This window comes from Pseudophryne corroboree, chromosome 2 (assembly GCF_028390025.1).
Source record: "Pseudophryne corroboree isolate aPseCor3 chromosome 2, aPseCor3.hap2, whole genome shotgun sequence".
Taxonomy (NCBI): Eukaryota; Metazoa; Chordata; class Amphibia; order Anura; family Myobatrachidae; genus Pseudophryne; species Pseudophryne corroboree.
The window spans coordinates 350,985,996-351,007,420 of record NC_086445.1 but is presented as its reverse complement, the minus strand read 5'-3'; the positions used below and the strand labels follow the sequence as shown (position 1 = coordinate 351,007,420).

The 21,425-nt window shown below is 41.2% G+C and overlaps 1 pseudogene; it reads left to right on the top strand.

Annotated features, from left to right (window-relative positions):
• Positions 1–17,760: 17,760 nt before the first annotated feature.
• Positions 17,761–17,879, top strand: LOC135052336 (5S ribosomal RNA; annotated as a pseudogene).
• The last annotated feature ends 3,546 nt before the right edge of the window (positions 17,880–21,425 follow it).

Genomic DNA, 21,425 nt, shown 5'->3' with positions numbered 1-21,425 from the left:
TCCCCAAGGAGAATCCAAGTATGTCCGTGGTTGCGATGTCTAGGCCTGACCTTCCCAAGACTGTATGGAAAGAGGAGGCTCCTACCACCGTTTGCCAGCCCCTTGCAGGTGCTGGGAAGAGCAGTTCGTACATTTTTTGCCAGCTCGTCTGATTACTCAGGTCCAGATATTTCATTCTTTATTCAGTTACTGACACACTTGTAATTACTTCATTTTTGACAGTAAATGGTATATCCACCTATGCGGCTGTACGATGGGATCTTGTGTGGGTCCCTCACTGGCTAACATTTTTATGTTTGAAGTGTAGAGGGATCCCTTCCTGTTAAATCTGGCTTTTCATGGAAGATTGAGGTATATCACCCATTACATAGATGATCTTTTTGTTGTGTGGCAAGGTACGGAGCAGAAATTTGTGTCCGTGATGATGGAAGTGAATTTTTATTAAGTTTATATTTGAAATTAAATCCTCATTAGTCCATTATTTGTATTTAGAGATAAAACAAGTGGATGGTATTCTACATATCAACTTATATAGAAAACCTACCGATAGGAACACCCTATTGAGGGCTGACAGTCAACACCCTAGATCAACTATCAATAGTCTACACCGATCACAGTTTCTGAGAGTGAGAAGGATCTGTGATGACTCTGACAGGGCCGCTACTTGTATGGACGAGATGTCTATTCAGTTTATACAACGGGGGTATGATGCACAAGCACTCAGAGTTGGCAACACCGAGATATCAGTCTCTACAGGATTCTAAAGTTAAAAAAGCTACAGTACAGAGGATTCCTTTTGTACAATGTTATCTTATAGCCATAGCAATATGCAACAAGGCAAGAAACCATGGCCAATTATTACCAGTGACCTGAATTTAAAGGCAACTAGGGATGCTAAGATTATGCCGAATTATAAAACTGCAAAGAATTTACGGGACATCCTAGTGCGTAATGACATTTTGGGTATGGAAACACATTGCCCCAGCATTTCCTAACAAAAAAGCCTGGCTGCTATAAATGTGTGTGCTGCACCACATGCAGCTACATGGAATCTGGCTCGACCTTTGCCCATCCACAATCTGGTGTTAAATTGAAGATTAGAAATGTTGTATCCTGTCAGACCTCCTATGTTCTATACTATATCCAGTGCCCTTGTGTAGGCAAGACTATTAGATCTTTTCGAGAAAGAATGGCTTTGCATCGTAAAGCCATCAGGGATGCCATTGAAGGAAAGCCACAGGAACAACCTGTGGCACGACACTTCAAAGATGCTAAGCACTCTCTAGCTACACTTAGATATAAGATCATTGACCACATCACCCCCAATATACGGGGTGGTGATTGTGGTAAACAGTTATTGTGTCGTGAAGCACGTTGGATCCATCTTCTGAAGACAGTAGCCCCATTTGGTCTTAATGAAATCAACAATCTGGGTTGCTATATTTAATGAGCAGTTATTGCTATATATTAGTTCTTTTGATCACTTTAATAGACATATATCAGCAAATGCTGACAATTTGTGATAGATTATGTCTGGGGCTTCTTTATACGGTTGGAGCAAACTTGTTTGGTTTTCAGGTTTTGAAATATTTATACAATTGGTTAAAAAATTGATACAAGTGGCTTAGTCTCTGACCCTTTTAATCTACTATTACTATATGAGGTTTCCTCGGGTATATTTTGTATGTCAGTTTAGCATACACTGATCATTTGCTGTTTATCACTACCTGCCTGCATGTTGTTTAGTCTATGCCTTTCTTTGTGCTGTGTTGTAATGTAAATATATCTTATTTTGGCCACATTGCGTTATGCCGAGCCTCCATAGCAAGGAGGTGCGCGCTGCAGATTTCGTGACATCATTGGAGGTTGCCGGAGCACGCGCCGGACTGGGTGCATGTTCCAGTGGCGGGATTCTGTCACTTCTTTTGTTAAAAAGTAAGGTAAGATTGTTCATTTTTTCATGTCCTGACGAAATTTATGTGCAATAAGTGAAATGTTGACTACCACTTTGACTGTCCGGTTAAGATGACCTGGACAGGGCTGACTAACTGAAATCTGAAATCCCGGGAGTGCCGCAGCAATGACCATATATATATATATATATATGCAATGGTGAAAGGCGGCACTCAGGAGACTGTCAGATGCGGTGAAGAAAAACCTTGTTTATTTCAATATGTTTCGGCTAAATAGCCGTCCTCAGGAAACAAGTGATACCAGTACATTACATACTTTTATACCCCCTATGTGTCCAGGTGATTGGCTGCACTTACCTGCCGCGCTCTCGCCGGCCGCCCGCTCCTTCGCGCCGCTTTGTTCTCACCGCCCGCAATGATGACGCTCCCGTCATCACAGCCAGTGGGACTCCGCCGCGTGGGTCGATGACGTCACCGGGCTGCAGCGGCAGGCATTGGCTTTTGTGGTCACCATGGAGTCCTGTGTAGACAATAACATAAACACCAATGATATAAAATCAGACAGTGATTGATTTAAAAACAAATACCATTAAAAACAGATCTGACAGATCCCAGTTAACTTTAACCCCTAATAGACCAGTACTGGTGTATAACATTATTATTATAATTCTCTCAGTTGTATAAGTGTAAATTACAAGAATGCATTAAGGCCTGCATATTCATTTAAGCCCCGTGGAGATATAATGTCCAATTGATGTATCCACCAACATTCTCGTTGGAGGAGTTTCTTGCTTCTGTTTCCCCCCCCTCCGATCTACCGGTATGTGGTCAATAATTTTTGCTCGGATAGAGGCTACATTGTGACCACTTAGTGCACAGTGTCGAGCAAATGGTTGCTCGCTGTTTCCTGAACCCAGGGCTGATCTAATGGCCAATCTATGATTGGCCATTCTCTCCTTAAATAAACAGTTTGTCTTGCCCACGTAGTATAACCCACATGGGCAAGACAGTACATACGCAACAAAGCGTGAAGTGCAAGTGAGAGAATTCCTGATCCTGAACTTCTTGCCTGTGTGTGGGTGTGCAATAGTGTCACCCGTTAATAGTGATCTGCATGTTACACAACCCACACACCGATAACATCCTGCCTTCCTAGTTAGGAAGTGTGGTTTAGTTGATGGTGTATTTAAATCGGTTACATCAAGTTTCACTAATAAATCCTTCAAATTCCCATCTCTTGTATAAGCAGGTAACAGATGTGAATTATGAAGTCCCAGTAGGTTCTTATCAGTGTTAATAATTGGCCATATTTGCTTCATCTGCTTTTTGAACATGGGACTATGTTCATTGTACCTATTAACCCATGGAGTAATATTCTTTATTTGTGTTTTTATACCACTCATTTTATCTCTTGCCTTAGTGGCCACTAAATTAGCCTGTTTGTATCCTCTTGACCTGAATTTCTCCACCATCTCATTTAATGCTAGTTCAACCTGCTTAGGATCACTAGTGATCCTCCGCACTCTCAGCATTTGTGAGAATGACAGACCTTCTTTCAGCGCCAAGGGATGTGCACTGTTGTGATGTAATATAGTGTTCCTATCCGTGGGTTTTATGAAAAGAGACGTAACTATTTGTCGGTTCACCATCTGGATCTCTACATCTAGGAAATTAATGATGGAATCACTAATGCAAAAAGTAAATTTGACTACACTATCCGAGTTGTTGTGAAGCTCCAGTTCATGCTGTAATTCCTCCGCACTGCCATCTCTAAGAATCAGCAAATCATCTATATATCTATGATATATAATATTAAACTATGCTTAATGCCACTCTGGTAGATTTGTTGCTGTTCCACATAATACATAAACGCATTTGCGTATGATGGGGCCACATTGGACCCCATCGCACAGCCTGACTTTTGGAGGTAATAGGCCCCATTAAACATAAAGTAGTTTCTGGTAAGAACCACTGTCAGTAATTCTACAAAGAATTCCACAGGTGGACCCTCATAGCATGTATTCTCCGTGATGATAGCTCTAACTGCTGCTATGCCTTCAACATATGGTATGCACGTGTATAAACTTGATACATCAGCACTCACATAACTGTATGTGCTGGTAGAGTATCCACAGTGTTGAGGCAATGCAGGAGGTCAGTGGTATCTTTAAGGTACGAAGGCATCTTTTGGATGCAAGGATTGAGTAAAGCATCCAAAAATACTGAAACCGGTTGGTATAGTGAACCCCTGGCAGATATAATCGGTCTGCCAGGGGGTTCACTAGCACTTTTATGGATTTTGAGGACCGTGTAGAATAAAGGTGTTATTGGATATTCTACTGTGAGTGCTTTACACAGATCCCCACTAATCCATTGATGGTGGACTGCCCGTGACAATAAAACATCCAATTTTTTTTTATATTTCATTGTTGGATCTGTAGATATTAATTCATAAACACTGGTGTCCTGAATCTGTCGTTCACATTCCTTCATGTATTGTGATAAGTTCTGTATTACCACTGCGCCCCCTTTGTCCGCATTTCATATTACTATATCTTTGCGGGCTCTGAGCTGATTAATAGCTTGTCTTTCAGTGGGGGTTATGTTGCTAGTATGGGGATTGTGTGGAGTATTATTACTACGGCCCGTGTCCTCCATCATGCGTGAAAAGGTCTTGATCGAGGCATTCATGGTGCCCGGATCAAATCGTGATCTGCTCTGGATCTTCCTCAATTGGCTAGGGATATCATCCTTTTTAGCATGGTCCACCTCCTTCATTTTCTTGCCAAATTAATCGTTAAGGCATAAGGAACGTGTAAATCTATGTGTTTCCACCTGCCATTGGAAGGGGTCATGCTGTGAAGAAGGGACAAATGAGAGTCCTTTACCTAAAATCTGTAATTCTGTAGGAGTTAAGGTTGTTTTAGAGAGGTTAAACACAGTGTCCGTCAACGTCGTGTTTGGTGGGGCTTTGCTTTGACTTTGCCACTGGTGCCCCCTCCGCGTCCTTGGGCAGGTGGTTTTTTGTTCGCCACCCTCGTTCGTACCCCTAAAGGGTAAGCATCACTGGTGGTGGCTGACTGTGTATCCGATTCGCTTATAGACGTGCTGGATTGCGCGTATTCTTGAGCCGCTCTGTATTGTTTGTGAGCCCGGAATGATTGTCATGGTCGTTCTCCTGGCTTTGATGGTGTTAGCCACTGGTAGACTTGGTTCTGAGTATAATCTTGTTGGACCACTCGACGTTTATCCTTTTTGAATTTTATTAAATCCTGTGTATACTGTTCTATTTGAATATTGAGCTTTTCCAGCCATTGTGTGCCTGTATCAGCCAAAAGGGTATGTTTGTGTTTTTTTTTAAATTCCTCTATTTTGGTACGAGTGATGTTTAATTCACGGGTGGACTCTTCTATCACCAAGAGGAGTAAATCCATGGAACATTTGTTTAATATTTCCACTCATTTTTTACAAAATGCCATGTAATAGCGCCCTGTGGTGGGCATGTTCCACACTCTAAACCCCCTTGGTATTTTTTGTCCTTATAATAATCGGATAGTGTGATGGCGTGATATAAAAAATCAACCTCTTTTTTTTTCATCCTATACCAGTCGGTGTATAGGTCCTCATTTGCTGGTATGGTAGTGTCGTCATTTAAAGTGCGCACGTGCAATATGCCCTCTGCTTCAATATCTGAAAAACTGAAGCTTTCACATGTATTAATAACTGTAAATCCCAGGGCAGACTCTGATTCACCATCATTCAATGCAGCCATAGAGCAATCGTGTATCTGGTCCTGTGAGATAAGTGCTCCCAAGATCCGTGCTGAATAGTCCTGGATATGATAAAATAACAGCAATGCTTGCTATAGGGGTGCCCTGGTTCAATAAGCACACCCGGTTAACTTTAACCCCTAATAGACCAGTTCTGGTGTTATACACCAGTACTGGTCTATTAGGGGTTAAAGTTAAACGGGATCCGTCAGATATGTTTTTAATGGTATTTGTTTTTAAATCAATCACTGTCTGATTTTATATCATTGGTATTTATGTTATTGTCTACACAGGTCTCCATGGTGACCACAAGAGCCAATGCCTGCCGCTGCAGCCCAGTGACGTCATCGACCCACGCGGCGGAGTCCCACTGGCTGTGATGACGGGAGCGTCATCATTGAGGGCGGTGAGGATGAAGCGGTGCAAAGGAGCGGGCGGGCGGCGGGAGCGCGGCAGGTAAGTGCAGCCAATCACCTGGACACATAGGTGGTATAAATGTATGTACTGTACTGGTATCACTTAGCCGAAATATGTTGAAATAAACAAGGTTTTTCTTCACCGCATCTGACAGTCTCCTGAGTGCCGCCTTTTACCATTGCATGTACAGGAGTCACCTACTCCAGGAGGGCACCGGAGCACGTTGACCTACTCAGAGGGAGTGCCGGGTCACCATTGGTTCTTATATATCTATATCTATATATATATCTATATATATATATATATCTATACATACATATATATATATATATATATATATACAAACGATGTGACAATGATCCACAAAAACCAGCACACCTTATGTAGCAATAAACAATTTACTGAATTCTCATCTTAAAGTGCACCATGCAAATGATAGTACAAATCGTATACTTAGCAGTTCAATTCATGTTGATAACCCCGCATGTTGGCAACTCTAACAGCTGTTTCGGTGCAACAGCACCTTCGTCAGGGAAAGCCAGCAGTATAACTAACCATCACCAAACACCACATTTATTTACACAGAGACAATTAAAAACAATTACATACACCTGTTCATTCTAATCAAGAAACAAGTCATGTGATCCCATGGTCCAATCCAGGACTAGGGTACTGGCCACTTCTCCAGCGCCATGGCAACAAAATACCAAACACACAAAGTGTGTGTACTTAAACATTCGATATCAGCTGATGGGGCATGGATCGTTAAATCACATAAATCTTATAACAGAGCGCGCCTCATCCACCGCCACAATCGCACAGTTAAAACGGCCGAATGCATCTAGAGCCGGTTACTTCCGGCGTGCGGAACCAATATCGTGCAGTGGGGTTGGCGGGGACCTAACAGCGGGACGCGTCACCCGGAAGTGACGCGAATCGCTGTTGTAGTAGAGATACCATTCCCATGGCAGCGGGACGCGTCACCCGGAAGTGACGTAGTCGCGCTGGTATCATGGGGAAAAAACATCCCTAAACAGCTGTGTATGTATGCTATATTACACACTTTGTTCCTATCTCCTCCTCTACGTGCCGGAGGGACTTGCTCTATAAGCATAACTTTCAAGTCCTTTATCGTATGCTTAGCTGCTGCAAAGTGACGAGCTACTGGCGGTGTGCTGGTGTCAATTTTTATGCTTAAGGAAAGAGTGGCAATGCACCGCAGCTCCATTAAAAAAGCATTGACAAAAATTGACACCAGCACACCGCCAGTAGCTCGTCACTTTGCAGCAGCTAAGCATACGATAAAGGACTTGAAAGTTATGCCTATAGAGCAAGTCCCTCCGGCACGTAGAGGAGGAGATAGGAACAAAGTTCTTTTACAAAAGGAATGCAAATGGATTTATAATCTAGATGCGATGACACCAAGAGGGTTAAATGAAGAACTGTCCTTTACGCCTTTCCTATAGACTCTGATTTATATTGGTCATCTTATTAGTCTGGTGGACTCAGTACATTCATATCCATGTTGCTATAGCCTGGTGATGATTTAATTTATTAATTCACACTTACCTGTAGGGACACAGTCAGCCTGGCCTTATTGGGACAATGTCCATGACCATATTTCATTCTTTTTGTGTTTATTAATTTTTTGTTTATGTATTACTTACTAGGTATTTATAGCTTGTGACATATATTTTTGTCATGTGATCCTTTAGACCGATTGACGAAGATGGGATGATTTATGTCTGATTTTCACTGGCCACTTCCCACATGCTGCGCTAATTGTTGGTATCCTATGTAGGTGTGTAATATAGCATACATACACAGCTGTTTAGGGATGTTTTTTCCCCATGATACCAGCGCGACTACGTCACTTCCGGGTGACGCGTCCCGCTGCCATGGGAATGGTATCTCTACTACAACAGCGATTCGCGTCACTTCCGGGTGACGCGTCCCGCTGTTAGGTCCCCGCCAACCCCACTGCACGATATTGGTTCCGCACGCCGGAAGTAACCGGCTCTAGATGCATTCGGCCGTTTTAACTGTGCGATTGTGGCGGTGGATGAGGCGCGCTCTGTTATAAGATTTATGTGATTTAACGATCCATGCCCCATCAGCTGATATCGAATGTTTAAGTACACACACTTTGTGTGTTTGGTATTTTGTTGCCATGGCGCTGGAGAAGTGGCCAGTACCCTAGTCCTGGATTGGACCATGGGATCACATGACTTGTTTCTTGATTAGAATGAACAGGTGTATGTAATTGTTTTTAATTGTCTCTGTGTAAATAAATGTGGTGTTTGGTGATGGTTAGTTATACTGCTGGCTTTCCCTGACGAAGGTGCTGTTGCACCGAAACAGCTGTTAGAGTTGCCAACATGCGGGGTTATCAACATGAATTGAACTGCTAAGTATACGATTTGTACTATCATTTGCATGGTGCACTTTAAGATGAGAATTCAGTAAATTGTTTATTGCTACATAAGGTGTGCTGGTTTTTGTGGATCATTGTCACATCGTTTGGATGTTAATATTTGACCGAGCACCCTGCCAAAACGATTGAAGAATGTGTGCGTTCCAAATTTGCATATATATATATATATATATATATATATAGATATATATATATAGATATATAGATATATATATGTTCATCAATGGTAAATCAACTGCAACTTCAGTGTTCAACATAACTTCATAGTAACAAAATATGTGCGTACCATATATTAATCTGAAAACCAGCATATAGTTATAACTTCCTCCCAGTTTCTCCTTCTTTTAACATAAAGATAAACAATTGCACCTGAATATGTAGTGATGATAATTGTTATACTGAATAACAAATGCCAGATATACACTCTATATATGAAAAATATGTGTATTTATTTGTTCTAAAACAAAATAGCAGAAAGAAAGAATAATTAGAAAAAGTTAGTGAGTAAATAGAAAATTAGATGAAAAAAAAAATATATATATGTATATGAAAAGAATCTATACATATGTATATTTAGGTCTGCAGTCCAGTACAGTGGAGTGTGGCGTCCCACCTCGTTCAATCGTACTCAAACTTCTACCATAATGTATGGAAGAGCATATAAAACACAGTCCCAAAGGAGCTCACTCAGTATTGTGGGGGTCACGGTAAATGAGTCTGTTTCAACAGCTTGGTCCTTTCTCGAGATGGGGGGAGGGTTTGAGGTGATATTCCGACAATGCAGGCAATGCCTCTTTCCCTCAACACCAACGTGCTTGACGGATTGGGGTTTTTCACATAGATGACCTTGTGGTCTAATATCTATATCTCACCTCCTATGCCCATGCGTGGCAATCACCCATGTGATAATAAACAAAGTGATTACTCACTTATTTGTAAACATAGTAGTCTGAATGTAGATCCACATAATATACCTTAAAACAAAAGCTCCCACCAGGGAAGAAAAACGTGATAGTGTGACATTTAAAAAATGTATTTTATCACATCACACAAATAGAATAAAAAATGGATTAGTACAATGTAACAATAAAATCAATACTTATCTGCGTGTCCTGCATCAATGGTGGAGTAGGTTCCGAACACGTTTTATCTCTTCACATACTGTTTTATGGGACTTCCTCAGGGGTCAGTATGTGTGTGTATATATATATATATATATATATATATATATAGAGAGAGAGAGAGAGAGAGAGAGAGCAAGTCGCATATATGGGCTGTCGGGGAAGCTGATATTGTGTAATTGGCTTGCACCTATCCAGGGAATACATAAGAAATTCTGGTGGTTGACATGACTATCAGGGGCATCCCAACAGTGAAGATCCTGACATCAGAGGGGGTAAGTATTTCTACCCCCCCATCCCCGTCCTCATCCCTTTCCCTGGCAGCTATGGCTAAACCTTCAGGGGTGTCAGCTACAGCTAACCCTTGGAAAGTTGTGGCTAGGGCTATCCAGACCCCCTAATGCTTAACCCTAACCCCCCTAGTGTCTAACCCTACAAAAAAACCATCCCCGGCCCCAACCCTTAACCCCAATACTCACCTTCGAGGTGACAGCTGTCTGTGAACCGGCATTGGTCTCCTGAGTGGTGTCGAGATTCCGGCTTCGGTGACATGACTGACAGTATCCTGACAGCCAGGATGCTGAACGCATCTCCTATCCAGTATGCAGGAGGTATATGAAACAAAGCTATTTACTAAAGTACAAAGTATACTAGGAAATTTGTAGCATCCAAGTCATGATATGTGTACAATGCTGCCATCTAAAAAATGATACACAATTTCAACTTCGACAACCATGTTAAATCATTCCTAATGATCTGTTGGAAACACTTTTTAAAGTGACAAAATTTTCTTTTTAAGTTTTTTTTATTACTTTTCTAATTGCACATGCAATTCATTTTGCTAACTATTCATGTATGTGAAATATATATATATATATATATATATATATACAGTATATATATATATATATATATATATATATATATATGTGTACACGGGGCATCAGAACTTTATTAGGTCGGGCGGGCAAGATGTCATTTTGGTGCCCCTAAATCATTGATGGTCGCCCCCACTAGGGGTAGCTGGAAGAACCTGCCACACCACCTACCTGATGTAGGGGTTAAAGAGTAGCAATGCATGGATCTCACCTGCAGGAGCTATACAATGACAATCTGGAGCATACAGGGTTTGCTGAGCAATGTAGTGCATCTGGTGCAGCATGCACTATCAGGCTATAAACTTACTGTGAGGGCAGTAGGGTGATTGGGCACCTAAGCAGCGGTGTTATATAAAGCAGTGGTGGCATAAATCAATGATTACGCAAATGTTTCAGACTTTCTGCACTGTGAATGCAAAAATGGGCAATCCCGGGATTCCCAGGATACCCAGGATTGGCTTTTACCTAGGTGGCCACCCCCTCGCCCTACCCCGCTCGCACATATAACTCATCATATACCGGGGGCGGGCGGGAGGGGAACATCCTGAGAATGCTGCTGGCGGCTCCGACCAGCAGCTGACAGCACAGCGTGACCTCTCACGCTGTGCTGGGGACCCGGAAGGAGGAAGCCGGGCGGCGTTTGAGCATCCTGTGGATGCTCAACGCTGATCCCTCAATCCCCGGGATTGGTGTTTCCAATCCCGGCAATTTTTGGGCCTAAATCCCGGGATCCCGCTGATCCCGATCCCGGGATTGGCCACCATAATTGTTGCTTTCTGTGTCACTGTAAGGATAAATCCATATCTTGTGTAATAAACATAGATCACCTAGTTCATTACTGCTACAGGTACAACAGCTTGGTTTTACTGCAAGGTGTGTTCCAGTGAACACAATTCAGGTGGTGCTAATCAATTCAATTAAGGACTTTGCAAAGACTCCATGGGGTCTAATTGGAGTTACAAAAAGTGCAGCAGGGTCGTAGTGCAGGATGGACTTGCTGTAAGAGCCTTTATGGGTCCTAATGCCTGCTTGCTCTGTACTATTTGATGGAGGCAGTCCAGAGTGCTGCTCTCCCAACAGCATTGGCTAATGCTTGTTAAATGTTTGAGGTGGGAGGTGAGCCACACCCTTGCTCTCCCCATCCTGACACCTATGTATATCACTATATAATTGACAGCAGCCCATCCCTGCCTCACTGACTGCAGCACATCACTGCCTCACTGACAGCAGCACATCACTGCCTTACTGACAGCAGCACATCCCTGCCTTATTGACAGCAGCACATCATTGCCTCACTGACAGAAGCCCATCCCTGCCCCACTGACAGCTAATTATTCCTGCCTCACTGACAGCAGCACATCATCTCCTCACTGACAGCAGCCCATCCCTGCCTCACTGACAGCAGCACATCACCGCCTCACTGACAGCAGCACATCACCGCCTCACTTACAGCAGCACATCACCGTCTCACTGACAGCTAATGATTCCTGCCTCACTGACAGCAGCACATCACCACCTCACTGACAGCAGATCATCACTGCCCCACTGACAGCAGACCACCACTGTCTGATGTGCTACATGATGAGAGCACTGTTCTCTAAACAGCATTGACTGGCGCCTCTTAAATGTTTGGGGTTGTGAGCCACCCTCTTGCTCCCCCACCATTCCGACACCTATGTATATCACTCTTATTAAGAGCAGCACATCCCTGCCTCACTGACAGCAGCACATCCCTGCCTCACTGACAGCAGCACATTTCTGCTTCACTGACAGCAGCCCATACCTGCCTCACTGACAGCAGCACATTCCTGCCTCACTGACAGCAGCACATTCCTGCCACACTGACAGCAGCATATCACTGCCTCATTGACAGAAAAATGTCAACTGTTTTATTCACTTACATTATTATCCAGTTAAATATTTCATCATTAAAAATAATTAAAATTAAACAGCTTATTTTGAATATTTGTTCCTACTAATCTTTATCTTGTTCCCCCCTATTTGTCACAACAGTGACCATTTTAGAAACTATATATACCACTCTTGGGTGTTGGGTCGGCCTCTGATAAATGGCATTGTGCGTCATACTGCCACCAAGGCATGCGTATATTAGAGCACATCTGCACACCCCCCAAGATTATTTATATTACACACAGGGTGTGTGTATATATGTATATATACATATATATATATATATATATATATATGATGCAGCTGAATCCGGAACTCTGTATCTATACTCAATGTATTTGGCCCAGGTGCCCTCTGTGAGGGGAAGAATTATCGTTATCCTGATGAAGGGGGTCACACCCAGCAATGTTGATAAATAAAGCACTGTAATATTTTGGCCACTATATCAGTCCCAGAGTGCTGCTGCTTCTGATATATACAGTATGTTTAAAAAATATTTATATATACAAACCTTTTATAGTGGTTTCAGCTGAAATACAATGTGCTTGCATAAAAGAGTCAGGGGCAGATATATTAAGCCTGGAGAAATTATAAAGTTAAAGGTGACTGTTATTTTTCAAACCTAGCCTGTAACTTGACAGTTAGGAGCTGATTGGCTGGTATGTTATCACTTTCAACTTTATCAAATCAATTCTCCAGGCTTAAGACATCTGCCCCATAGTACTACATTTTGTTGAATAAAAACATCATACTCTTTACTGAATCTCACTTTGAGAAAAATAACCCTAAATATCATCTCTTGCCAAATTCCACAGAAATAAATGAAGATTAAGTGTTCTTTACTGTTCTACTAACAAACTGCAAAAGAAAATAAAAACTTAACTTCTGCTCTAGTAATTCTGCTTTGTTGCTAAAATGTATTCAAAAGAATTTAAAATGTTGAGCTAATTTCAATCATATTTAAAATATGACACTGAAGTTTTTGAAGTAATATTCAAAAAAAAATTGTAATAATTTTATTTAAAATTTCAAAGATAACAACAGCATATTTTAAAAGAGCAGTCCAAAACAACTGTAAAGAACTAGACAAATCAAGCACAGATGCATTCCAAAGTTGCAACTGTGAATTTTTTTTACTAGAGATGATCGGGTCCAGTTTCCTGGAAACTGAACCCACCCGATCTTACCAGTTATGAGCGGATATATGGGGGATTGGGATCTTGGACTGGACACACTAATTAGATATTTAGTAGGTGGTGTTACCATGCTGGGACTTGTAGTTCCACAAAGAAAGAGAATTTAATGCCGATGCCCACTCTACGATACCAAGAACTGCTAGTCAGAATAACTGCAATAAACTCGCAATCTGTCATGGAGCAAATTCAAGCTTCTTGGTATACTTTCTGTCCAAAAAAATACTAGCCCACCAACCAGCGTCTAGGTGATCTCATCTCTGATGGATCCCTAACACCGGGATGCAAGACCCCAACAAGATGGCGAGAGTCAGCCACCTCAGGGCAGCATACCAGTAAAAAAAACTTAGGTGTTTGTGAGTGTTAATAAGAAGGAACTAAAAAGCCATGTATTAAAAAGTGTTACACAATTGAATATTGTTACAAAAAATAAAAAAAGTGTAGTGTTAGTAGAAAAAAGAGTCCATACCTAAACTGATCAACTGTACTAATTTGTAGGGCTTAACCTTCATTGTGTCTTTAGTTTCAATATGCAGCCTGTGAGTACCAGAGACTAATGCTGGTCCATGCAGGGTTCTGCAAACACACTGTGAGGTATTGGCATTTCTATAATGGGTGCAATGTGTGCAGTGCACATGGGCCCGTGGGTCCATGAGGGCCCACACCGCACACATTGCACCCACATTTTAATGCTGACCGTTTCGGAGTCCTACGTCGGTCGCTGCAGCCGTTGAAAGAAATTACACACAAAATGGCAACCGCACATGAGCAGTACTGAAATTAGTCTCTGGAACATTGCGGGTGCCATGCTTCCAAAGACCTGCGCATGCACAGTAGACTCCGGCACAATGCTAGAGCCTACTGCGCCGGGAAGAGGAGGGGGCCCACCCGTGGTCTGCACAAGGGTCCCTCCTCTGTTAAACCCCCCCCCCCCCCCACTGTGAGGCAGTCGGAAATGAATGTTATTGAGGTTAAGAACACTGTAGGAACAAAAACAGACCCAATATTACATATTCTAATTATGTTTCTAATCTTTTTAAATACAGATCCAAAACAAAAACACATCTGTAATTTTTGCAGTAGGGTATATTAAAAAGTAAATAAAAAAAGAGTAAAAGGGGGAGGAGGATTGGGGGGGAGGTGGCCTGAAATTATAATGCTAGAAATGAAAAGAAACAGAAGAAGACAAAACAACAGAACAAGAGAATCAAAACAAATGATCTGAAAAGCCACATGAGGACCTATGGTTGGAGAAGGATTTAGCAAAGGAGTACTAAGAGCACCAAACTAGGAGGAATTGGGGTGACTTTGAGTTGAGGTAAGCTGTAATCTTCTCCATCACAGCTACAGCAAGTGCCAAGTTTTTTTTTTGATAACTATGGAGAACAGGGAAAGAGCAGGATTTTTCTAGTGAGAGGCAATAAGACATCTTACTGTATGAAGATCTGGGTCACCAGTTTGTCCTCACAGTTTTCTAAAGTGTCAAATTGAAGACCAAAGAGAAAGTACCACAGGTTATTGATTATGGGTGAATTTCTCCTGCTGGAATGCCCATCATGATATGGTAGGTTCTATCAAGTGGAGGAGGGAATTGTAATTAAGGGAAATCATACCTTATAGTAACCATCTATGGTAACAAAGGAACAATAAGAACCAAATGGAGAAGAGAGGTAACAAAATGGTGTAACTGGAGAAAGCTAAATAAATGAACCTCGGGAAAGAGAAGAAATTTCAACTCTTTGGAACCTACTTTTACATCCTGGGAGCAGCGGATTAAACAATGGGCACCCCTGTCGAGTTCTATTGGAGAGAGCGAAAGGCTTTGAGACAACACCATTCACTGAATCATAGGGGGTAATTCCAAGTTGATCACAGCAGGATTTTTGATAGCAATTGGGCAAAACCATGTGCACTGCAGGGGAGGCAGATATAACATGTGCAGAGAGAGTTAGATTTGGGTGGGTTATTTTATTTCTGTGCAGGGTAAATACTGGCTGCTTTGTTTTTACACTGCAAATTAGATTGCAGACTGAACACACCCCACCCAAATCTAACTCTAACAATGAGTAAGGTCCTTACCTTCCTTGTGCATTATGATAATTTTGACTTCAAGAGCCTGTTTCAATAAGGGGTTGCCTTGTAAAATACTATTGAACATAGGGAAAAGATGGGGTCAAGCACTTTTTGTAATAATTTAAACTAAGAAGTGGTGAAGCCACCTGGACCGGGAGCTTTATATGATTTAATTTGCTTAATAGAAGAGCAAATCTATGCTTCATTCATTTCAACACTCATTGCCTCCGATGCCTCTGGAAAAGGCACAGGAGGCGGCACCATGAGAGGAACTGTTGGATCAGTGAAGAAGAGTGAGAGGCTGAAATGGGACTGGGATTGTTGTAGAACTTTTCATAGAAGTCAAGAAAGGCTTTAGCAACAAACTTGGGGTTGTGGGCAGGATTACAGAACAGGGTAGTGATGGACAAAATATTATTTGGTTATGACTTCTTCTACAACTGGGAGGCAAACAGTTTGTCCCTTTTCTCATAATAGGATTGATTCAGTCACTGTTCTGCTTTAGCAGTTAAGAGGAAATTTGGCTCCCCTATGGCTGCAACCAATTTGGAATAATTATCCGCTAGGCCAGATGATTGGTGGTGTCTAGAGAATGGACTAATGCTGCGAGATTTGCAGGTTCTGAGCACAATTCTTATCAAGAGCTGAAGCATGAATGTGATAGCCACATACTACAGCTTTAGTGTTAAACTAATACATTTATTTGCTTTCTACCATGGCTTTCATCTAAGGGTCAAGGAGGGTTCTATCCTTGAAATACCAGCTACAGGGTAGCTGGGAAAGAGGTGGCTGATAACACCTTCTGTTACTGGACATCGATCTGACTGTGATAGGGTAAATGGATTCATCAACAATAGCCTGGGCTCGTCATGAGCTCACAAATGTATCAATCCTAGTATGGACAGCGTGCAGAGTAAAGTACAAAGTGTAATCCTTAGCTGTAGGTTTTGCATATGCCAATAATCAAATAACAGGTGTTGAGAAAGGAGAAGGGAGAGGACCTACCTTAGAATTAGCAAAGGCTACATGAGCAAGGGAAGTGGGCAGGGGTTTACAGCAATCAAGATAATTATTGAGAGTTGTATTGTAATCCCTTTCCAAGAACATCTCATGCTGTCTTTGGAGGGTTAAGTAGATCACTAAAGGTTTAAAACAAATGGGATTGATTGTATTTGTGGGCGCAAACATTAATTGATGTATATGGGACATTATTTAAGTCTCCCACAAAAAGCAGGTATCTCCCCTCAGGATCACGGACAATAGTAGTGGGAATAAAAACATGATGACTAGTTAACATAATTGCCACCCTCTTTTTCTTGCGGGTAGGGTCATAGGCATGGGGGGAAGCATCTGGACAACAGTTCCAGAAGTGTGTTTCCTGTAGTACTGCAATATTGCATCTAGACTGCTTTAAAGTATGGCACAGGGTAGGCCTCATTCAAGGACTATTTACACATTTTGTTTTGAAAGACAGCAAACTAAGATCCATGAGGGTCTTAAATAAGAAAAAGAAATGGGACAACAGCGGAAGGTAAAGGTAAGCAAAAAGAAGAGGAAGCATGCAACAAGAAAAGAGAAAAGAAGACTCTTTTGTGGGCGCACTCTTGTATGTATATATATAGACGTCTCAGAAGAAACAATGATAGAAATATATATATTTTATATATTTTATTAACACAAATTGATAAAATAGTAGTAGGATATCTTGTCAAAATATTGCAAGAGGGTAGGGGGGAAAAAAGTAGAAAGAGGGTGGGGACACAGAACAAATATTGACAGTGTAAAATACTGAATAACAGTTCTGGGCTGCCTGGGTTCAAAAATACAGAAGATAACAGCTGGAGGCCTGAAAGAATACCTAAATAGGTATGTATATCAAATGTTTTCCTTTTTCTGATTTCAGGACTCTCACCATTGATTCAGGGTGACCATCCCTGTCTAACATTGGCAGCAGATCCCCTAATTTTCCTCTCCAACCTACATCTACTCTTTTTCTTCCTGATTCGTGAACTCTCATCAGTGATTCCTGAGCCCTCGATTACAATATTCATTCTACTTTCATACCACACTGGCAACGCCCGAATCCTTCCGATCTTGGAAGCTAAGCAGTGTTGGGCTGGGTTAGTACTCAAGTGGGAGACTCTTGAGGAATACTCAGTTCAGTAGAAATCTGCGGACGGTTTTTGCTCAGCGTCTAACACTGACAGCAGATTCATCTTGCTCACCTCAGCCTTTTCTATTTCTATATACTTACAATAGATGTAGCTGATTCATCAACCTAATATAGGAAAACATTTAATATACATACCTATTTAGGTATTCTTTCAGGCCTCCAGCTGTTATCTTTTGTATTTTTGAACCCAGGCAGCCCAGAATTGTTATTCAGTATTTTACACTGTCAATATTTGTTCTGTGTCCCCACCCTCTTTCTCCTTTTTCCCCCCCTACCCTCTTGCAATATTTTGACAAAATATCCTACTACTATTTTATCAATTTGTGTTAATAAAATATATATATTTCTATCATTGTTTCTTCTGAGACGTCTATATATATACATACAAGAGTGCGCCCACAAAAGAGTCTTCTTTTCTCTTTTCTTGTTGCATGTTTCATTACTGACTCAGGGTGCACCACCAAATATAAGATTAATTAGAAGACTGAGTTTTCTCCTTTTACTTATTACATTTTGGTCTAAATATTATCCATTAGATACGTTACTACTTTCCAGTGCGGTATACCCCCAATACAAAAAGAAGAGGAAGCACAGATGGGGCAGGAAGGTTGGGGGGGGGGGGGGATAGCTAACAGAATAAAAAAACAAACCTCTGACAGTATAGTTTAACTCATGGGTAAGGAAGTCCATTAGGTCTGCGGTGACTGCCATCAGTCACACAGACTAAAGGGGAGGAGGGAGTAGGCCAAACTCAGCCCAGAGATGGACTCTGGAGGACGTCAGTGTGTAGTGGTAGGTTAGCAAAATGGCATATATGTATTACCATTTTGTATTGCATTGTACTTTTTAATGTGTTGCTTTATCTGACACAGGCAGGGATGGAAAGTCCCGTGACGTGGATGCCTGTGGTTAAACTGAACTTCATCTTTGTGTTACACTGACATTTTGCACCTGCTTTAGATAATAACTAAAACTGCTTACATTACTAACCTTTGTCTTTGAAAATATCTACCTGATTGATTATCTCTTTTGTTAAGTGTAACTCCATGTTACTGCTTATTCTATAAAGCATATTTAAATACACGTAATGTCTTGCAAAAAAGGAAAAAATAGCGCCACTTGTGGTAAGTTAACCTTCACAATTATGTACAATATATGTCCAAAAATACACTCCCTTGGTACAAAGGGTGTCAGCAGGCCCCTAAATAAAAACAGCAGTGGTAAGCTGCTGTAAAAAGTGTTATAGAAACCAAGAATATGGGCACAAGCGACCAATGGTGTCTATAGTAAAGGAACGTAAAAAGATTTTTTATATAGAAAGAAAAAGCATATTTATTTTACATGATTAAAAAACACTGATATACTTTAGTTTAAGAAAAAATGCTTAAGTATAAGAATTCATAAAAAAATCATAAAAAATGAACAAAAATATGATTAAAAGAGAAGAAAAAAATCTAAAAGTACAGGGTACACATCGGTTTGTAGTAAATGTGTAAAAAGTGCTTATCTTAGGTTCAGGAGGTTAGTCTGGGAAAGATCATGGAATGCCCAACGCATTTCGTCCTTCAGGACTTCATCAAGGGTAGTGTGGTACTGGGACAGGGCTCGTATTTATACCTCTGTCAATTAGAAGACTATGTGTGACATCACTTCCTCCCACAGTGATGTTTAGGGAGAACAGAAATCTTAGTGTGTTTCACATTTAAATAATTTGTATATGAGTAATACAAATGTCTCTAAACAAAGCAGATCCTTATCACATAGTTAAAAAACGAGTAGTTTAGTGAGTGTAGGTGAATTGATTGTTTACAATGTACTGGCAGCAGGTACTTCCGCCCCACTTCCGGTGGTACGGCGGGCTCTACTGCGCTTGCGTCCGCTTTTGTGTTCGTAATCAGGTGTCGGAAGTCACAAACGGGCTCCTCTGCGCATGCGCCCGCTTCCGCACTTAGTAGCACGTCAATGAAGTCACGTTGATTCCGTCAGACGCCACGTCCGTGTCATCACATCACGTGTGGGAACCCAGAAGCTCTGTGTGCCGTGGAGAGCGTGCTGAAATCGGAACTCCTCTGTTAGGCCGCGCGTCACTTCCTTCAGGGATTACATTCAGTGGATGATATCCGGGGTTTAGTCTTGAGACGCACGTGAACCGCATATGGTGTTTCTGACAGCATTTTTTTCTCAATAGTGGGTCCCAATGTTAAATTCACTATTTAGGATTATTATGTGCGACTTCTTCATTTGGATCATATATGGATATATGGTTTGTTGTTCCGGAAAACATATGGAGGAAATAAAAATACAAAATATATATACATTACCGAGAAATCATGACAGGCTTATTAATAACCAGATATGTATTAATTTGTATGGAGGAAATAAAAAATAAAATTGAAATTACCAAAAGATCATAGCTTTTATTAATATTTATTTAATAATATTTATTAATATTTATTAGCTATATAATTCTCTAAATAGAAATTAATACATATCTGGTTATAAATAAGTCGGTCATGATCTTTTGGTAATTTCAATGTTATTTTTTATTTCCTCCATACAAATTAATACATATCTGGTTATTAATAAGCCTGTCATGATTTCTCGGTAATGTATATATATTTTGTATTTTTATTTCCACGTGCGTCTCAAGACTAAACCCAGGATATCATCCACTGAATGTAATCCCTGAAGGAAGTGACGCGCGGCCTAACAGAGGAGTTCCGATTTCAGCACGCTCTCCACGGCACACAGAGCTTCCGGGTTCCCACACGTGATGTGATGACGCGGACGTGGCGTCTGACGGAATCAACGTGACTTTATTGACGTGCTACCAAGTGCGGAAGCGGGCGCATGCGCAGAGGAGCCCGTTTGTGACTTCCGACACCTGATTACGAACACAAAAGCGGACGCAAGCGCAGTAGAGCCCGCCGTACCACCGGAAGTGGGGCGGAAGTACCTGCTGCCAGTACATTGTAAACAATCAATTCACCTACACTCACTAAACTACTCGTTTTTTAACTATGTGATAAGGATCAGCTTTGTTTAGAGACATTTGTATTACTCATATACAAATTATTTAAATGTGAAACACACTAAGATTTCTGTTCTCCCTAAACATCACTGTGGGAGGAAGTGATGTCACACATAGTCTTCTAATTGACAGAGGTATAAATACGAGCCCTGTCCCAGTACCACACTACCCTTGATGAAGTCCTGAAGGACGAAACGCATTGGGCATTCCATGATCTTTCCCAGACTAACCTCCTGAACCTAAGATAAGCACTTTTTACACATTTACTACAAACCGATGTGTACCCTGTACTTTTAGATTTTTTTCTTCTCTTTTAATCATATTTTTGTTCATTTTTTATGAATTCTTGTACATGTAATGTCTTGTCCGCTTTCTTTAATTCCATGTATCAAAAGAATCTAGTTCCACTGTCAACAGAGTGGCATGAAGGAATGGTATGGTTCTGAATAACAGAGGGAATATAACACATAAATTAGCTAACAATGTGGATAACTATGAATAAAAAGAGAAA